General features: G+C 62.2%; 2 protein-coding genes across 2 annotated transcripts in view; both read right to left on the bottom strand.

Annotated features, from left to right (window-relative positions):
* MISP (mitotic spindle positioning) overlaps positions 1–1934 on the bottom strand; it is a 6587-nt gene extending 4653 nt beyond the window's left edge. The window contains exon 1 of the mRNA XM_005428539.2: positions 1854–1934. The gene's annotated coding sequence lies outside the window, so the exon portion shown is untranslated. The remainder of the gene's footprint in view (positions 1–1853) is intronic.
* Positions 1–5275, bottom strand: part of PALM (paralemmin) — a gene marked incomplete at its 5' end in the record, with an annotated part of 14136 nt that overhangs the window by 764 nt on the left and 8097 nt on the right. The gene's annotated exons all lie outside the window — the stretch shown is intronic.

Raw genomic sequence — 5275 nt, 5'->3', positions numbered from 1 at the left:
GGGCCCAAAGAGGAGTTTTTAGGGTTTAAAATGTAACACAGTATGGTAATGTAATGATTCTTATAGGCTGTATGGAAATGCTGTAGGATTTGTGTCTTGTACTAGATTGGTTAGTGAGAATTAGAATATTCAACACAGAAGAAGATTTATTGTATTGTAACGGGAACTTCGCTCTCTTGCCCCTCTTACTCTCTCACCTTTTTTATTCTCTTATGCTTTGGCTCTCTTGCCTCTTTTACTCTCTTACCCTCTCATCCTCTCTACCGCTCTCCTCTCTCAGGCCTGCTCCGAGCTGTGGCTGGCAGCTCCCAGCAGGGCCCTGCACCCAGGCCCTTTGCAATAAACCCCAAGTTCCAGACCTGGCTGCAGAGATCTCTCGTCTCCATCCGTCCCGACCGTCCTGCCCCCAACACTCTGCCACAGCAGGACCTCAGCCACAAGCTCCTGGTGGCACCACATCCAGCTGGGCACCAACAGCCTCGGCCTCTCCACGTGCACAGGGCAGGGAGAGGTGGTGCCAGGCCAGGGCCACTCCTGCATGGAATAGCTTCTCGTGCCATTTACAGAAAGGAGCCTCCAAATAGCCCAGCTCTAGAAACTGGGGTCATAAACACAGTTTCATGGCTCATAAAACGAGGGGACTTTAACCCCCTGGGGCACACAGGGCAGGAGGGAACAGCCCCAGCCTCGGGGTCAATCCTGGAACAGCAGATCCCAGACAGGGAGGGGTAGCACAGGTGGGTCCCCATGAGACAGCAGCTGCCACCTCATCACACATGCCATCCCTGGCTGCAGAACTGGTGGCACACATGTCACCTGCAGACGAGCTGTGCCTGGAGGCAGCACTGTCACAGACATCTTTTATGGAAAATCCTCTCCTTAGGATTTTTCCTCCTGAGAAGCTGAGAGGCCTCAGGAACAAAATGTAAACATTGATTATCTGCTGCTGTGGAATGCAACAGGTGCATCTGTGATTGGTCTCATGTGGTTGTTTCTAATTAATGGCCAATCACAGCCCAGCTGGCTCGGACAGAGAGTCCAAGACAGAGCCTTTGTTATCATTCCTTCCTTTTCTATTCTTAGCTAGCCTTCTGATGAAATCCTTTCTTCTATTCTTTTAGTAGAGTTTTATTGTAACATATATCATAAAATAATAAATCAAGCCTTCTGAAACATGGAGTCAGATCCTCGTCTCTTCCCTCAGCCTGAGACCCCTGTGAACAGGGTCACAGGCAGCCCCACGTCCTGTGCCAGATTTGCCGAGGTGTAGCCACGGCTTTGCCCTCACCTGGGAGCCCAGGCAGGTCGGGGTGTGTCACTGCTGGGCACCATTCCCGGGCACTCACAGCCTCCTGGGAACGTGCAGCAAAACTGGAGCAAGGCCACGGTGACAGCAGGGACAGCCCTGGGGCCACAGTCCTGGCAAGCAGAGCTCAGCGTGAGCTGGCCCAGGTGAGGCAGGTGCCCGGTGTTCCCTGCATCCCAAGCATCCCGAGCATCCCTGGCTCATCCCCAGCACTCTGTCCCTGCCTCCCTCCTTCCTGCAGCGATTCTGGTGCTCTCCAGCCCTCGCAGGCTGCTCCATCCTCCCTCCCACAACACTCCCAGCCAGGAGCTTTTTAAACCTTTCCTGGGGCAGGAGCACGGGGGTCTCATTAGCTGGGACATCCTGGCCAGCCCCGGGTGGTGTTTCACCGCTGGAGCTGCTGCCCAGCGCTGTGCCCAGCCCTGGTGCCTCAGCCTCTCTTCCTGAAGCTGCATTTACCTGTTAATTCCCCTGCTGTGATTCACTCTCGCTCTTTTATTGCCCCCAGTGACGAGGACAATGAAAACCATCTGCCCACGCCTCTTACCATGTTTGGGAGGGTTGAAATCCCAGCTCCAAAGGGATCCCCCTCCCCTGGGAACGCTGGCACAGGAGGGGAGCAGGGACACAGAAACCAGCTGGGCTCTTATCAGGGCTCCACGCAAGCAGAACGGCCCCTCCCAGAGCTGCACCCAAAACATTTCACCTCCCTCAGCTCCCTCTGGAGCTGTGGGACTGCAGGGGCTCTAAATCCCCTGTTCTGGACTGTCCCCAGCCCAGCCAAGCCCCATGAGAGGTGCTGGGCACAGCAGATGACAGTGCCACCAGTCTGGCATGGGATCCCCCCCATAAGGAGACATCTGGGGTGATTTCCAGGGTCCCCCCAGCTTGAGGGTTCTGCACAGGGCTACACACCCACCCTGTGCCCACCCTGAGCCAAGGGCTGCCCCAGGATGGGCTGATGCACACAAACACCCCAGCACGTGTCCACGTCCCTCTGGTGCCCACCCCAGACAGTGCCAGCCCTCCCTGCACACCCCCGGTGCCACCATCCCTCAGTGCCACCATCCCTCAGTGCCACCATCCCTCAGTGCCACCATCCCTGTCCACGCTCAGTGCCACCATCCCTCAGTGCCACCATCCCTCAGTGCCACCATCCCTGCCCACCCTCAGTGCCACCATGCCAGGGGCACACAGCGTCCCCCCCGCGCCTGGCACTGCCCTCAGCCCCCCGCAGGCAGCACTTACAGTCCATGGAGCTGGCAGGGCAGGGGTCCCCATGTCCCCAGGGCTGCCAGCTGAGCTCTGCCTGCCGAGGTGTGGCAGCTCTGGGGTGTGGGGGGGTGAGGGGGTGGCTGCAGGGCCCTGATAAGCTCAGCACAGGGAGATCTGGGCAATTCCAAGAACCACCTTGGGCTCAGTGCCCTGTCCCCAAATTCCTGAGCTGCTGGGCCCATGCCCGGGGGGCTGCCCTTGGCTCTGATGCCCTGATGCACCAACGTGCCAGCACCCATGTGCCAGTGCCCCAGCGTGCCGCGGCGGTGTGGCCATGCAGCCGCACACAGACCTTGCTCCAGCACTTGCTGTCCCTCCATGAACGGCACTGAGGAGCCCTGAAGCTTCAGCAGAACCTCCACGGCCAGCTCTCCCCCCAGGGAGGGACGTGGCAGAGGAGGGGATGGCAGCAGCGCCCTGTGCCAGGCTCTCCTGTCACCCCACGGGGGCTCCCAGCTGATAACCCCGTGCTTGCCCTCCTGCCACAGCAGCCCTGGCACTGGCAGCCCCAGCTCCTCGCAGCAGGGGACATGCCACCTGCTCTGGGCACCTCGGGCAGGTGCCAGGATAAAGGCAGGGCTGTGCCACAGCGTCCCTGGTGCCCTTGGTGCCTGGATCTGGCTGGATCCCGGTGGGGCGGGTGACATTGCCATGCCCAGACCTGGCACGTGCCAGGCACTCAGCCCTGTCCCTGGGGACATCCCTGTGCTTGTCCCATTCCTCCCAGCCCCACTGCCACCCAAACATGGCACTGGTGTCAGACAGAGCCCAGCTCGCCCCAGCTGTGGCTGCTGGGGGTCCCATTTACCCCCTTGGTGCCCCACTCACCCCCTTGGTGCCCCATTCACCCCCTTGGTGCCCCATTTACCCCCTTGGTGCCCCACTCACCCTCCTGGTGCCCGGGGCTGGCACTCCCTGGCCTGGGCTCAGTGGCTGCTGCCCGTGGCTGCCAGGCTGCTCTGCGTTTCCGGGCAGGTGAGCAGAGCCTGTTCTACCCTGGGGCTGAGCCAAAGTCCACAGGTGATGCCAAGGAGCCAGGAGCTCTCCACGCCCGCCTCAGGGCGTGTGCTGGCACCTGGGCTGGCACCGGCGAGGGCTGAGGCCCCACTGCCCCAGGAGAGAGCCCTGGAATCCCAGCCCTGGGCAGAAACAGGACCTGCACCAGCCAGGGGATGGACAGAGCCCCACAGCCACGTGGTGATGGCACCTGGGGGTATCCATGGCCCCTTTGCCTGGGCACCTCTTTCCTCCCATCTCCTGCGTGCCCCAGACCCCTCTCTGCCCCAGGAGAGAGCCCTGGAATCCCTGCCCTGGGCAGAAGAAGGACCTGGGCATGGACAGAGCCCCTTGGCCATGTGGTGAGGGCACCTGGGGGCATCCCCCCTTCACCTGGGCAGCCACATCCCCTTTACCTAGGGGCATCCATGTCCCCTTCACCTGGGCAGCATCACCCCTTTCCTCCCACCTCCTGGGTGCCCCAGACCCCTCTCTGCCCCAGGAGAGAGCCCTGGAATCCCAGCCCTGGGCCTGCACCAGCCTGGGCATGGACAGAGCCCCTTGGCCACGTGGTGATGGCACCTGGGGGCATCCATGTGCCCTTTACCTGGGCAGCATCATCCCTTTCCTCCCAGCATCCTGCCCCAGACCCCTCTCTGCTCCAGGACAGAGCTCTGGAATCCCAGCCCTGGGCAGAAGAAGGACCTGAACCAGCCTGGGGATGGACAGAGAGCTCGGCCATCCTCCCCTTTACCTGGCAGGCACATCCCCTTCACCTGGGCAGCATCATCCCTTTCCTCCCACCTCCTGGGTGCCCCAGACCCCACTCTCCCCCCATCCCCTGCCCACACAAGGAGGGACCAGCAGAACCCACCCCAAACCTGCCACCCCCACCCTCCCAGCCTCCCACCCTCGGTGCCTCCAGGCTGGTTGTTCACACAGTTTTATTTGCTCGGTTTTTGGGTGTTTTACAAACAACGGGGTTGAGGTGGATGGGATGGGGAAAAGGGAAAGGGGAAGGGAATTCAAACGGCTTCGGCACAAGTGAAAAGCTCAGGGGCACGGGAAGTGCACTTCAGCAGAGCTGGGAGGGGACAGGGGCGCTGTGGGGCGGGGTGGGGACGATGCCAGGCCCAGCACCCCCTCCTGTCACACCCCACAGCCACCCCGGGGGTCTGCTCTGCCCCCCACCACCCCCAGGGCCGGGCTGGGCTGGGGGTCAAAGCCAACCGAGGGGCAGGGGGTGCCAAGAGTGGGGAGGGAACCCCAGTTTGGGGCCGGGGGGGGATTGCAGGGCCCGGGCTGGGATGGGTGGTGCTGGCCCCTGACGTGGGGTGGCAAGAGGTGACATTGCCCCCAGGGCTGTGGGGGCGCCCAGGCCGTGCCCTGCTCTGCAGCAATGGGGCTGCAGCGGTGCCCAGCAGGGGATGGAGGGGCAGGAGAGGCCCCCCTTGCCCTGGCAGTGCCCTCCCAAGCCCCCCTTGCCCTGGCAGTGCCCTCCCAAGCCCCCCTGACCCAGCCGTGCCTCTCCCAGGGGCTCTGGGTGCCCGGGCAGCGCTCAGGACAGCGGCTCAGCCCTGCAGTGACTCCAATGGGGGCAAAACTGCAGCCTGGGGGGCACCTGGGGGGCACCTGGGATGGCATGGGGACAGGGGGTGGCACTGCTCACACGGGGGGAGTGTGGGGGGGAGGGAAGGG

This window comes from Geospiza fortis, unplaced genomic scaffold (assembly GCF_000277835.1).
Source record: "Geospiza fortis unplaced genomic scaffold, GeoFor_1.0 scaffold241, whole genome shotgun sequence".
Classification (NCBI taxonomy): Eukaryota; Metazoa; Chordata; class Aves; order Passeriformes; family Thraupidae; genus Geospiza; species Geospiza fortis.
Note: the sequence above shows the minus strand (reverse complement) of the source record. Positions and strands in the feature narration are given on the sequence as shown.